Below are 15,183 nucleotides of genomic sequence, written 5' to 3'. Positions count from 1 at the left end.
TGGATTTGCACAATTAAGCCTAATAACTGGAAACCAGAATTCTGAAGCCAGGGGCAAGGATGAATGCAAAGAGACACTATCTGCAGCCAGAAGGAAAGAAAAGCTTCCTTGGATAACAGATGAAATTCTTCAAGCAGTTAAGACAGAAAGGAGAAGTGAAAGAGGACAGAAATGGGGATTCTGCCCTCCAAATCATGACTTCAAATTATGATTTCATCCTAGTTTACAATTTTTGTCTGCTAGCTCAAACATAACTATAAACTATGGTTTTATTAGACCGTAAAGTAATTATTAAGTTGTTTACACAAATGAAGGGGCACAGAACATAAGTGTTCAAGCATATGGCACATTTTTAAGATTGGCTTGGAAGAGAAAGGAAGAAATAATAGAAAGAAATATCTGATCTGTTTCTCTTTGTTCCTTTATAACTAATACATCTGAGTAGAAAGACCATAGCAAGCTGTGAAAGAAATAGAAGGTCTTTACCTTCTAATATAAGAAAGAGCCAAACTGTAAAGGAAGAAGGTCAGATCCGTTTGCCAGAATGCTGGCTAGGTGGGCCTGAATAAATCAAGTCAAGTCTAAAGGCATAAAAGATTTCACTAGCATTTCATTTCAGGTTGTCTACTTTGACATCTTTCTCATCAACCCATGCCTTGGTCACATTGAAGTATATCCATGGTGCACAGAGTAGACTGAGTATATTCCAGAGGCATTCAGATTACTTGCACATTGAAGCACATCAATCATGTTTTCTGGCTGAATGCCTTCATAGCTCCTAGCTGCCTTCCTTTCTATACCTTAGATTCTCAACAAAGCACACAGAAGAGATCTCTTCATGCTAAGTCTCACTTAGCTGGGTTTTGCCACAGAACCATTATACACTTCTGGAAAAAAAAATTACAGTAGGTAGGAAACCAAGTTATATCAAAATGGCTTTGGGAAAAAAATAAATTTGATTATTGCACTATTAATGGTTTGGGCTGAAGATAAGAAATCCCTGATTTTGCTGAAAATGGATAGGGAAGTACACTACTAGATTGTAGCCACAGATTAAGGTCAGGGAAGTATGGTTGTAAGCTTCGTAGGGTGTTAACTTCCATGGAGCTATCTGTGAGGTTGACCTGTATCACAAAATACTGACACAGTTCTTGGTTCCCAGAAGTATCAAACCAATTAACTTGAAAAACAATAAAATCTTGTAACATTAAACATCTTGTAACAACATGCTGCTATTTTGATTCTCTTTCCATGTATCTATTTTGATATTTATTTTGATGCATCTTAGCATAAAAAGCTTTGTTTGTCATGAAAGGAAATAAACCTCCCTTCAGCCCAAACCCATAGTTTAAAACTAGAAATATTCTTTGTGATGCTTGATTCCTTTTAATTGAGTGCTTTATGTCAGCAGGCCTCAAGTATAAACGCAACAGATTCAGGTGGGTATGTCATTCTCTGCCACTTATTTTTGCCTAAGGGGGGAAAATCTGAATAGACAACTTTCTTTTATATGAAACTGGTCACTGACCATGACTGTTATCAGAGACCAAATGCTGAATGTTCCCATCTTCTGGTGTTAAGTAAGTGGTGACTGCAGATGGAGAACAGGACGTCTTTAGTGGTAGCATTCAGGACCAGCAAGTTACATTAGTTTATCTCAGTGAACCCTAACTGGGGATGAAAGAACAGGCAGTCCTTTGATTGCTGTTCTGGGTAATTCGGATTATTGCACATTATTATTTTATTTACCCACCTTGGAGATTCAGTGTAGAAAGATGGGAGGGAAATATTTTATACAAAATCTTTAAAGCCATCTCATATTAAGAGTATTTAATTTTTTTTAATTTCTTTTCCATACTTCAGATTCATAAAGGACATCCTAGAGCCATATGATATTGTTTTTCTATAGTCTTTTTTAACTACTCCCAAAAAAGCCATTTGCCAGGGTTTTAAAAAACACACAAGTGGAAGCCATGAAAAGTATAATGAGGGGCTTTCCCTCCCTCATGCTTTATTTTTTAAGAACAGATTTCTTATCTCTATGTATGCAAAAATAACTTTGGGATTCTTTGGGACAAATAGACCAGTGCTGCATGCTGGGGAAGCTCAGTGGGATTTCCATTAACTATGGGTCCTTGAACCTCCAGAGCCCTAGCAAAAGACAAGTGATTTAAAATATGAAAATTATGAGGATGTAAATATTATGGGTATTTGCTTAATTTACAAAATTAGAGGTTCAACTTTGCTTGGCTCCAAATGATATCATTTAGCACACTATAAATCATTAAGGTAGGAGGCCATTGGAAATGATGAAATAAGAGGTTTCTTTTAAGGGTAGGATCTCCTACTATTTTGCAACTATTATTTGTTACATCTGATTATTATTATTGTTTCATATTTTCTTTTTCTACATGCAGGAAAAGCATGCTTCAGTGATAGAAAAGAACAAATTAAATGCCTTCTTTTTAAAATAAATATTTAAAAACAAAGCATAAGAAACTTTACACCAATTGTTAATGGTCCATCAAAATCTAAACTTTTACTAAAGGATATACATTTCGTTGCTTAAATTGTAAATTCTGTATCTTGATACACAAAATATAATTATATGCAGCAATTGCTAGAACTTAATTTTAAATGAGTATATTTAAATGTCTTGAAATAGATTTTGAATGAATGCCCCAATTTTAGTCTTAAAGCAGAAAGATTTGAGGTTTTTTTTTTTTAAAAAAAAAATACATTTCTAATCTTAAAGAGAAACATTAAAAGCCTAGTACACAATTTATCATTGTTCTTAGTGCCCTCCAGCATATAAACTCAATATATCCAGTGCTCTTCAGTAATAAAAAAAAATAAGTAGTTCTTTTCAGACATACACTCAATAAAATGAAGCTACATACATGACTGTGACAATTTTAAAACCAATTCCCCCAGTGCTATGATGTTAAATACTATATGCTACATAAAATCAAGACAGCAGCTGCTTCTGCCTTTCTTTCATGTTTGCAAATTCACTTAACCTAATTGATGTATTTTTTTATGTTTAAACACACTGATATTCAGGTTTTTATAAACACAGTCAGAGAACTCTCCTGCAATACATAAACAATTTGGTTCCTAGACTGAAGGAGCAATCCTGAACATATTCAATGGGGCATTTCTCTTGAAATCTACAAGGTTAGGACTACGCTGTCTGTAAGCTTGTTTTGATAATGCACCATTTACTTGGAAGCCAGTTCAACTGAAATTAGCGGTTCTTTCTTCCAATAAAGATGTGTCCAGGAATGAAATGTAATACAATGCAATGTAATGTAATTTTCATTTTTCTCTTAGTTTTAGAGTACTAAATTTTGTTCTTCTATCTTTACCTTATAACCTTCCTAGCCAATTCTACCCTGCTTTCAGTGAATTTAGATTTTCATGGACACTAAGGTCCTTCATGAATAATTTCACTTTCTGAGTGTTGAAAAAAAAATACTGATTTTTCCCCCCAGTTCCTTTTATATCCCACATGGCTATGCTGAAAAATATGATTCATCACATTTTTAATACACCTTTAACCCGCACCAGTTATTTTATTATGCAGTCAACATATTAGGAGAATGCGGCCAATGGCTTTATAGATGCTTTTGTCCTTTCAATCTCCATTAGATCCCTTTTTGCTCAAAATCAACAGGGGAAATCCTCACATTGTTGTATACATATGACATTTTTTTAAAAAAGAAAAAGATATATAAGTATAAAAATAAAACTCTTAGTTCAGACCTACAATAGACTAATATTCCCCTCCAACCAGGTGTGTTTTTTAAACATACAGTGGACATTTCAGTATTTTTTCCCTGTATCTACTAGTGCTCAACAGAAGTTTTAATACAAAACAATTCTATCCATGTTTGGTCAAAATTATGATGCTATAAATGCTCCTCTCAATGGATTTAGGACTGAAATGCACATTCACAAAGATTAAAAGGAACATGCAGAAACATTTACGCTTTTCCTTCTTTTATCCACATAAGTGTCATTTTTAAGTATGTCTGTACTTTTGAGATTTACTATTTGTCAACTTTTTACTTTGCCTAAATTCACTTTTACTGTAGCAGGTACTCTTACGAAAGCTAAATTAAAAACCTTTAAATATCTGAAGACACTTCAGGATTTAGGGGTCACACTGAATTCTGTTACACACAAGATTTTATGACTCTTCAAATATATATTTAATTGGAAGATGGATTTTTTTTAAAAAAAATGTGATGAAACCCACTTTCCATGTTTTGCTTACAAAGGGCCCCCCTTATGTTTTGTTTTCTATAATAGATTTGCCCTGTTTAATTACAGAATCAATCATTATTATCATCTAGGACCAAAATGTACACCTCAAATGAGCATCCTCCTCTAAAAAGACAGAACGCATTAAAAGACACACACACACACACACACAAATAAAAATAACAACTATTATTCATACAAAATGCCCACAGATAAATAGTTATCTGGTTTTTGTAGACAGTTGGGGCATCCCAACAAATATTCATGTCAACCATTTCCAATAATTCATAAGAGTAAGAGGGAAATAAAACTCTTGTTAGCATTTGGACAATGTATTGGTTTCCTTTTCTTCCTTCTCTGAAGAAAAACAAAGCATCGTGTTGCTATTTTCCGACCACAAGAGATGCAGTCCTTTGAAATCAGATCTGTGTGCCAGCCCTCTGAACAAGACCACATTTACTTGTTGTCATTTCTCCCTGCACTGCAGTGTGTGCAATGCAGCCCTAAAGAAAGGCTGGGCACAACCAGAAGCCAGAAGAAGGTTTCTCTCTCTCTCCACTCTACCTCTTCCATGGGACCATTTCATGCAAGGGGGGTGAGGGGGCGAGTTGGGGTATGTATGCATGCCACAGATCCACAAAAGTGTCCACAAAACAGGGGATTCCAGGGGGTCTTTTGTATCTGAGCATCCTGGTCTAGGATCATCATAACCCTTATGCGGGAAAGTGGGGAAAAAAGAAATCCCTAAGCATCTTCAGATGCCAGACTCTTTCAATGCAGATGCAAAAAGGAGGTGGGGGAGGAGGTCTTCTATTTTGCACCACTCCTGTCCTCATATCTCTCTTCCTCTTTCCCTTTGCTCATCTGTGAAAAGTGAAAAAAGGGGATCCCTAAGCATCATCAAATGCCAGATTCTCTCAGATGCAGATGCAAAAAGGAGGTGGGGGAGGTCTTCTATTTTGCATCCCTCCTGCCCTTATCTCCCCCTTCCTCTTTGCTTTTGCTCAACTGTGAAAAGTGGGAACTCCGAGTAAAAAAGGGGGATCCCTAAGGATCATCACATGCCTATGCACAAGGAAGGTGAGGGTCTTCTATTTTACATCCCTCCTGCCCTTATCTCCCCCTCCCTCTTTCCCTCTGCTCACGTGTGAAAAGTGGAAACTCTAAGCGAGAAAAGGGGATCCCTAAGGGTTCACATGCCAAACTCTCACATCAGTCCAGTCTGGCGATGCAAAATGGAAATGGGGGGGGGGGCTTCTATTTTGCATTACTTCTGCCCTTATTTCCCCCTTCCTCTTTCCCTTTGTTCACCTATGAAAAGTGAAAAAGGGGTTCCCTAAGGACTCTCTCAGATGCAAAAGGGAGGAGAGAGGGGTGTCTTCTATTTTGCATTACTCCTGTCCTTATATCCCCCTCCCTCTTTCCTTTTGCTCACGTGTGAAAAGTGAAAAAAGGGGATCCCTAAGGATCATCACATGCCAAACTCTCACATCAGTCTAGTCTGGCGATGCAAAAGGGCAATTGGGGGGTGGTCCTTCTATTTCGCATCACTCCTGCCCTTATCTCCCCCTTCCTCTTTCCCTTTGCTCACCTGTGAAAAGTGGAACTCCGAGTTAGCCCACCCCCCAATGCTCACACGCACACAACACACACAATACACACAACACACACCGCCCCCATAAGCAAGCATCCCTGCGATCAGTTCCTTGTCCCCTGGAGCAAAAGGAGGAGGGACAAAAAGAAAGGGATTCCCAGTCGTGACTCCGACCCCCCTCGCCCACTCTCTCTCTCTCACACCCCCCGCCCCAGAGCCCCCCACCGCCTCCCCCCGCAGCCCCCCAAGACCTCTCTCACTTCCCAAGGCAACCAGGGAGGAGGAAGAGGAGGAGGAGGAGGAGGGAAGCTGCTTTCAAAGGCTCAGGAGGGAACTTTTACTTATCCATTTTGTATTATTATCATTATCATCATCATCATTATTACTATTCCGCATGCGACGAAACTCCGTTCCAAACGTTGTTATTGTGTGCCTTCCAGCCTCATGAGGGGAACCCTCCTTCCATAGGGTTTGCCATGGCCATCCTCTGAGGCTGAGAGAGTGTCACCCCCAAAGTGGGCTTTTGTGGACCCGAAGCCGGGTCTCTTACTAGAAGTCCAAAACCCACTGCAGTAATAACCCAGTTTGAGACCGCTGTACCCTTCCTGGCTCAGTGCTATACAACTCTGGGGGCTTTGTGAGACGTTCAGCCTTCTCAGTCAAAAGGGAGAGCTCCGGGGCCCCAAGAAAGGACAGTTCCCAGGATTCCCTTGCAGTTAAAGCCCTCTCAGAACTGGATTATTCCTGCAGTGTGTTTGGACCTTGAAAGTGTCCAAGGCTGCTGCCACGCTGCAGAAATAAAGCAGTCTGTGACACCACTTTTGATTGCATTGCTAGGACTTTTAAAATTGCTCTGCTACTGGGATTTGTAGTTTCCTGAGATATTAGTTGGGGGTCCCTGGCGCCCCTCCGAACGAGTCCAACGCACAAAGCCACGACACTCCAAGTACTCCCCTCGGGGAAGGAAGGAAGGAAGGAAGGAAGGAAGGAAGGAAGGAAGGAAGGAAGGAGCCGACAACTTCGCAACTCCAAGGCTGCGGAGGACAAGGAGGAGGCGAAGCGGGGTGTGTGTGTGTGTGTGTGTGGGTCTGCTTGTGTCTCTGCAAGCCCTGTGCAACGCTGGACTCTGGAGGGTCCCGCCAACCTTCCCGTGGAAGCCAAGCCTCTTTCCTGCGGACGCCCTCCTCGGATCCTTTCTTGTCAGTCTCCCGCTTTCCCCCTCCCTTTTCTTTCTTCTTTCCCCCAAAGTTGGGACTCCAAGCGGCTTTATTGGCTGCGTGTGTCTTGGAGCCTTTCAGACGGAGGGCGACCCTCTCTCTCTCTCTCTCCCGGGGTTTTCTTGGCCAGAGGGGCTGGTTCCCCATGGCATTTCCCTGAGGCTGAGAGAGTGTGGCCTGGCCCAGGTCAGCCCCAGGGGGGTTTGCAGCCGGGCGGCAAAGACGACTTGAAAACATAGACAAGTGAACACTGAGGCTGCCAAAGTGGAAAGCTCTGCGCAGAGAGCTCTTGTGGCGCCTTGGAGGCTGACTGACAGAAAGACCGGGGCTTTGCTGGGCCTCAGTCTCCTTCCTCAGATGCACTGAAGCCTACGAAAGCTCCTGCTGCCCGGTTCTTGCTTTCAGTCAGCCTCAAAGGTGCTGCTGCTGCTGCTGCTGCACGATCTCTCTCTCTCTCTCTCTCTCTCTCTCTCTCTCTCTCTGTCCTGACTGGAGAGACTGGCACGGCTATATCTTTGGCTATGGAGCCCTCTCAGGGCGGGTAGCTCTCGGGGCCCCGTTAACAAAGTACAATAGCAGCCCAAATCCACAAAGCAGGACTATTGCAGCTTTATAGGGCCAACCGAAAGGCACAAAGGGCGCCTTTGCCTCAGGGAAAAAGCTGGGCAGGTTCTCAAAAGCTTGCCTCCTAGATTTCGTGCCTTTGGGTTGGACTGGGGCTCTTCTCCCATAAGAAGCGAAGGGAGCCAGCCTGGGGTCTGTCGGGCCAGGCTTCGGGTCCCGGTCCGGCCACGGAACTCCCGCTGGGCGACCCGGGAAAGTCCCACTCTCTCGGCCTCAGAGGACGCTGGCGAGGGCAAAAAACCCTTCTGGAGAGACAGGCCAAGATCACCCCGGGATAGGGCTTCTGGAAGACACCCAAGAAGAGGAGGAGGAGGAAGAAAAAGAGAAGGAGAGGAAGAAGAAGAAGAAAATGAGGAAAGAAGGAGAAGAAGAGGAAGAGGAGGAGGAGGAGAAGAGAAGGTGGAGGGGATGGAGAAGAGGAAGAAGAAGAGGAGACAAGAAGGGGAAGCAGCAGCAGCCTCCGCCAAGGGTTGAGGGAGAAGCTGGGGAGGCGGCTGGAGGGAAAGATCCATTTGTAAAAGTTCTTCATGGCAGCTAAAAACAAGTTTTGATCTATTCTATTCTATTCTATTCTATTCTGAAAGAGTCCCTGAGGGGAAGAGGCTGGGCTCACCTGCCGGGAAGGGGAGCCTGGAGCCGTCCGCTGGCTGCTCGGAGCCTGGGAGCGCTGCGGCTGCCTTGGAGGCTGCCTGCGAGGCTGGAGGAGGCGGGCGGGCGGGCGGGCGGGCGGGCGTGGGCTTCCCCTCCTTCCTTCTCCTGCCTCAGGAGGAGCCACAGCCGCCTCCGCCCGAGGGAGGGAGGGAGGGAGGGAGGGAGGGAGGCAAGGCAAAAGGGATGGCTGCCAGCGGAGGAGTCCCCGGTGCGCGCCGGCGCCTTCCCTCTGCTGCAGTGCTGCTGCTGCTGCTGCCGCTGAGAGGCTTCGGAGGAGGAGGAAGGCGGGAGGGCGAGGCGGCAGGCCTGGAGAAGGGAGGGGAGGCGTGGGAGGCTGCCGCCCAGGGCCAGGCAAGTCCACTCCCCCCCCCCACACACACACACACACTGGCTTGAAACACAAAGCGGTGGGAAGGCAGCCAGGAGGAAGCCGTGCGGAACCACCCGGGAGGGAAATCAATTCCCCAGCCAAAGGATGGGGGAGGCTCCCCAGAGAGGAGGAAGAAGAGAAGGAGGAGAGGAAGAGGAAGAAGAAGAGAAGGAGGAGAAGGAGAAGGAGAGGAGGAGATGAAGAAGAAATAGAAGAGGAGGAGGAGGAGAAGGGGAAGAAGAGAAGAAGGAGAAGTGGAAGTGGAAGAAGGCAGTACACTGGAGCTTCCACATTTGCTAGACTTAGGAGTTTATCAGACAAGGAAACTAGAAGTATAATCCAATGGCAATCTGAACGCAATCATTGGGTTTCACGTTATTCCATGAGAGGTGATCACACGCAATTTGGGGCAATGACAAGCTATTTTTGGGCAATGGGAAGCCAGTTCGAACGCAATTCAAATTCACGTAAATTGAACTAGCGAATTCATGTGAATGCATTCTGTTCCACTTTCTTTTCATGCGAAATTAAGAGAAATTCCTCCGGTGTGATAAACTCCTTAGAGGGGGAGCACAGTGGGAGTGGGGAAACAGCAGTAACAAAAACACTCTTTTAAGTATTTGAAGGGATGTCATCTTGAAGAGGGAGAAAGCTTGTTTTCTGCTGCTCCAAAGAACAGGACCCAGAACAATGGATGCAGGCTATAGGAAAAGAGATTCCCCCTCAACATTAGGAGGAACTTCCCAACAGTAAGAGACAGGGGAACACACTGGACTTTTTCACACAGGAATCTATGTACTTCCATCCTGAAAATGTTTAAAGTGTTGGCCATCCCAGAAAAGCAAGCCAATTCACTAATGCTTATCACACAGAGGGCACAACAAAGGGTTAAAAGCACATTACTTTTTAGGCAACAAAGTGGGTTGACAGCAAATTTGGATTTCAGATGAATGAGGACAAATCCCCATTGCTAGCTTGGAAATAACTTTTTTGCACATGCTCCAAACTGTCATTTCCATCCTGCGAAACAATGGATGCAAGCTACAGGAAAGGAGATTCCACCTCAACCCTAGGAGGAACGTCCTGACAGTGAGAACTGTTGGACACTGAGACACACTCCCTCAGAGAGAGGCGGAGTCTCCTTCTTTGGAGCTTTTGAAACAGAGGCTGGATTATTATTAAATTTATTATTTTTATATTTATTTATATCCCACCCTTCTCCCAAGGCTGGGACTCAGGGCAGCTCCATGAATGGTCATCTCTTGAGGGGGGGGGGGGATGCAATAGCAAGTACATTTCTATACCACTTACCAATGTACTAAGCAGTTTACAAAAGCGTAAGCTAACCCAACAAGCTGGGTACTCATTTTAGAGTCCTACTGAAGGATGCAAGGCTGAGTTGACCCAGAACCTCTGGCTGGTATTGAACTCACAACCTTGTGGTTTGTGAGTGAGTGGATGCAGTACAGGCATTTAATCACTGTGCCACCTGCTTTGATTGTGAGTTCCTGCACGGCAGAGGGTTAGACTGGATGGGCCTTGTCTCTTCCAACTCTATGATTCTATGAAAAACACTATTTTTTTAAGCTGAGAGAACACCTCACTAGGAAACTCTATATCACACTATGCTGTTATAGCACTGTTAATCCACTGTGCTGTGGTTGTCTCCTGTGGAATCCTGAGATTTGTAGTTTGGCAATGCCTAAGACCCTTGTGGCTGAGTATTCTAAATATCCCTCTTTAAACTGCAAATTCCAAGATTTTACAGGAGGCAGTCATAGCAGTTAAAGTGGAATAATACTGCAATAACAGTGTAATGTGATATTGCCCCATAGGGTCTCCAGAGCAATTCTGTGGTCAACATCTTCTGGAAGTTGACCATAGAATCACGCTGGAGGACCACAGATTCCTGGAGAAGTGTTGTCACTCAGAATCTCTCTAGGTCTTTCAGCACAACTGTATGGTTAACTTCTGGCAGAGTTGTGCTGAAGGACCTAATGATTCTTGGAAGGTACATATTAACTCACATCTGCAAATAAAGCCACAACTATGGAGGGCAGACTGTATATGACACCCTGTCTTCTCAGGGTGGCATTTACACTGTGGAGATAATGCCCTTTTGACACCACTTTAATTCTGATGGAACCCTGAGATGTGTAGTTTTACCTGGTCTTTCACCTCCTCTGTCCAAAGAGGGCTGGTGTGCCTTACAAATTCAAAGGATTCTGTAGGAGAGAGCCTTGGCAGTTAAAGTGGTGTCAGTATTATTTTTACAGTTTAGATGCACCCTCAGACAGCTCCTGCAAGAGGTATACGTTAGTAATACTCAATACTAAACATCCCGAGTTTGTAGGAATGGAATGCATATGCAGGGTGACCAGGTGTCCTAACTGCAAAGAGGGAGAAGGCACTGCAAAATGGAGGGCATTCCAGGAAAATGGAGGACATGACCAAAGAAAAGCTAGCAACACTCATGGATGGAAACATACTCATGCTTCTTAGCCATGCTCCAAATGGAGGATCTTTTGCCATTCCTCCTGGACAGAAGGTTCAAATGGAGGATGTGTCCTGGAAAAGAAGGATGTCTGGTCACCCTGTGCATGTGAGACTTCACTCCCTTCGAATGACATGTATACTCTAGCAAGGGGTGTCCTTTAAGCATGGGGAAAGAGGGCAAGGAAAGTTGACGCAGTGGATGCAGTGAGACTTAGGGACTCAACAAGTGAAGCCTGACCTATAATTTGCAGACAAGACAGCTGCCTCTCTGTCTCAGGCAGCAAAGGCAACAAAACATTATGGAAACCCACATTTTATTTGGCGTAGGAGTCAGTGGTGATGCAAGTGATATAGAAGTTGAGTTGTCACAGATCTTTTAAGGACAAGAGTTCTCAAAAGTCCTGCAAGGGAGGTGCAGAAGCTGGGAACACTGCATTCGCCTATTGTTTCATTCTGCGCAGCTATTGAAAGCACAGAAGGAATCTTAGGGATTTGCAAGCTACAATGTTTAGAAGTATCAGGTTCATTAGGGATTTGTGGCTGGGTGAATTGTTCAATATCAAGAAGAAACTATCATTTGTCACAGCTATTCAGATATCAGTCTGGTGAAGTATGTGGTAATCCACAAAAGCTTATGCCCAATAAGATGTGTAGTTTTAATGTGCCATGAGACTTTTGGTTGTCTGTTCTAATGTAAAAGGTGCACAATAGCACCATTAGGGCTTGCTCCAGGGCATAGTAAATGTCCTACATTTCAACCTTCTGTCCAGGAGAATTCCAAAATGCCCTCCATTTGGAGCATGACTAAGAAGCATGTATTTATATGAGTGTTTTAACTTTTATTTTGTCTTTTTATTTTTATTTTATTTTTCTTTAATGTCCTCCATTTTGCAGTGCCTTGTCCTCTTTGCAGTTATGGTATCTGGTCACCCTGAGTAAGCAGCAATATGCCACTTACTCCAGGACTGGGCTGGCAGCAGTTGCATGCATCTATGTAAGAAGTAGCAGCATGGCAATTGGATACAATGGTAGCTCACACTTACAGGAGTTGGTAAGGTGGAGAATGGGGTCATGAGAGAGAAAACCACCTGGTCTGCTATTGCAAGTTTTAACTACACCTACAAATGGGAAGACTGTTGGAGGCTAGATGTGTGGTGCCAGATAGCAATACCTCCCCTGAAATAATAGAAAGAGAAAGAAAGCACTCCCACATCCATTATATCTGAGTACACCTTGCTTCCCCTCATTTTCTATGAAGACTTCCTGCAGAAGTTGGGGACTTGTTAATGTGGCTTCTGACCCAATTGCTTCCATGTTTCCTCATGTGGTAACAAGCAAAAGCAGACTGGAGATAATAAAGATGCTATAGGTGCAAGGTTCATATTCTTACCATTGAACTAAACCACCTTTCATCTCATATTCTCTAATACATTATATCATGGCCTCTACTCAAAATCGTAACTTGTTCACATAGCCCCCAGCTTCAAAAGGTCCTTGTTTAAGTACACACAGTAGCAATGGCCCTACCATAGCCTTTTCAGGGCAATGTGCTTTTTCAAAAAAGTGTTTGATACTATTGCAGAAAAGCAATGGTAGCCAAAATGGTCTTTGAGGGTTCCTTACCCATTAGTGCTTTAGTGCAAGAGAATACCTCCTTCCTGAGAGTAGGACATGAGACAGGTATTTGGAGAGCTTTGTAGGAACTGCAGGGTTGTCTGCAACAGGTAGCCAAGCAGCAGCTAGCTCTTAAGCCAAACAGGTGGAGAACATGGTGATGGAGGAGGACTTTTGGGTAGTGGCAGAGGGTGAAAATGAGCAATCTGAGACCCTTCTGCTTTGCTGCCTGAGCCACGTGGCTCAGGATGCCTCATTGAAGGGATGATCCTGAATGGTGCAATTCTATATTACGGGCCAGGGACTAAATTACCTCATTTTTTGGTGTTCACTATATGCCTTATATTTAAGTAAAGTAATACATATTAGAGAGCCACTATGATGTAGTGGTTTGAGCATTGGACTACAATTCTGGAGATCAGAATTCAGTTCCCTGCTTGGCCATGAAAACTCACTGAGTAACCTTGGGCAAGTGACACACTCTCAGACCCAGAAAACCCTGTGGTAGGGACGCCATAAGTCAGGAATAACTTGAAGGCACGCAACAAAAAAATACATACAGTATTAATATCTAAACCAAGGTTTATTAACCCTGTGACTTCCACAAGAGGTTACACAAGAGTTTGTGTTTAAAAACAAAACATTTACAAAATTTTGTACAGCGCGCCCGCGCCATACACGGGCGTGCCATACGCGGCCTTGAGCATACGCGCTCAAGCCGCGGGGCACGCACAGGGCAGCGCGTCCCATTCAATTGAATGGGCGTGCACGCCCGTTGTGCCCCGCACGCTCCTGCGCTGCCACGCCGCCGTGCACAAGCCCCATTGTTTCCAATGGGGCTCGAGCATAGGTGGAATTCACCTTACGCGGCGGGATCCGGAACGGATCCCCCGCGTAAGGCGAGGACGGACTGTACATACTTTTTCCCAAAGGTTCTCTGAAACCAGAAAATTATTTCAAGGGTTCTTCCACAATAGAAAAGATTGACAAAGACTGACCTAAAGCAAATCACAGGCCTCAAGCCATTTTTACCACCCCAATGATCTCCACATTTTTAGCACCCCAATGACCTACCTCCTAAAATGACGGAGGCAAATTTTCTGCCAGTTGGTCAATAGCACCTCCCAAATGTCTGGAGGGGTATTGTTGTCCATATTGCCACATTTTGGTATTTGAGAGCCCATCGCCTATTCTAGGCATCTAGAAGCTTTCTCCAGTCCATACTTCAAACCAGGAAGTGATATGATTTCTTGCTCCAGTCTCTTCTTGCTTTAAAGAAAAGATTGTATATACTGGAGAAAGGCCCCTTGTTATTGTTGTGTGCCCTGTGGGTTTCATGACCATGCTGGGAATCAAACCTTGGAGCCTTATCATATTAAAAACAAACCCAGCAGGCAAATAGAGAGAAGTCTGTTTAACTTTCTGTCTCCACATCAACTCGAAGCACGCTTAGCTGGCCGATTTGCAAACTTGGGAAGCTTCCATTTTTGAAAAGCAGTGGGCTAAGAGCAGCTAGGAACTGGGATGCAGCCGGGATGCAAGTTGCCCAGTGGCATCGGCAGCATTTTTTGTGCGATAATTCCTTATTTCATCCCATAAGCGAATGTATCCCAGCAGGGATAAGTCACTTTGTTTTTGCATGTAATAAACTCGTATGACCAACTACATGCAGCTAAGCTAACTTCCAAGTGCGTGCAGATAGGTTTGCTCCCTAAATGTCCTACAGATTTATCTTTGTGTCATGATAACCCATATTTGCCAAGAGTAGCAATAAATTAATACCATTCATCAGCAAGCTATAGGACAAATATAGCAAATTGAATCAAACAAATCAAAATGGTTCAAGATAGCAACAATTCAGCCAAATGTTCTACTTCATGCCAAGGATTATAAATCCAATGAGATGCAGGAGACTCTTGGAGCAGACTAGAATACAAACATCCTATCCCTTTTTTATTCTGTTCTTTTTGCATAAGGAAAGACAAGTCTCCCATGATGGGAGGACAGCATGCTAGCTACTGGACATCACCAGCAATTTGGCCTTGGCAGACAGAACCTGGATCACAGAACTGGGCCCACTGAGCTCCAGCCATCTTTGTGCCAATTCACACCAGGGCTTGGAGAAGTTAATTTTTGGGACAATAGCTCCAAGAAAGTAGTTGTACTAGCTGGACAATTCTAATAGTTATATTCCAAAAAAGTAGCTTTTCCAAGCTCTGATCAGACATGCATTCCTAGCCCCTGGCTGTTCCTACGTCACAAAGTAGTAGAGAGAAGTACCTGTAGGTCTTACTTGATGAAACCTGGTGTGCATCTTGTATACAGGCTTCTTACGACCTTATCACACTAGC

General features: G+C 43.8%; 1 protein-coding gene across 1 annotated transcript in view; it reads right to left on the bottom strand.

The window, feature by feature from the left end:
• The window catches only part of SV2C (synaptic vesicle glycoprotein 2C), a 143,819-nt gene extending 135,418 nt beyond the window's left edge, over positions 1–8,401 (bottom strand). Inside the window, exon 1 of the mRNA XM_089512830.1 lies at positions 8,315–8,401. The gene's annotated coding sequence lies outside the window, so the exon portion shown is untranslated. The remainder of the gene's footprint in view (positions 1–8,314) is intronic.
• Between the last annotated feature and the right edge of the window lie 6,782 nt (positions 8,402–15,183).

The sequence above is a fragment of the Sceloporus occidentalis genome, unplaced genomic scaffold, assembly GCF_023333645.1.
Source record: "Sceloporus occidentalis isolate IW3139 unplaced genomic scaffold, rSceOcc1.0.p SCAF_1, whole genome shotgun sequence".
Taxonomy (NCBI): Eukaryota; Metazoa; Chordata; class Lepidosauria; order Squamata; family Phrynosomatidae; genus Sceloporus; species Sceloporus occidentalis.
Note: the sequence above shows the minus strand (reverse complement) of the source record. Positions and strands in the feature narration are given on the sequence as shown.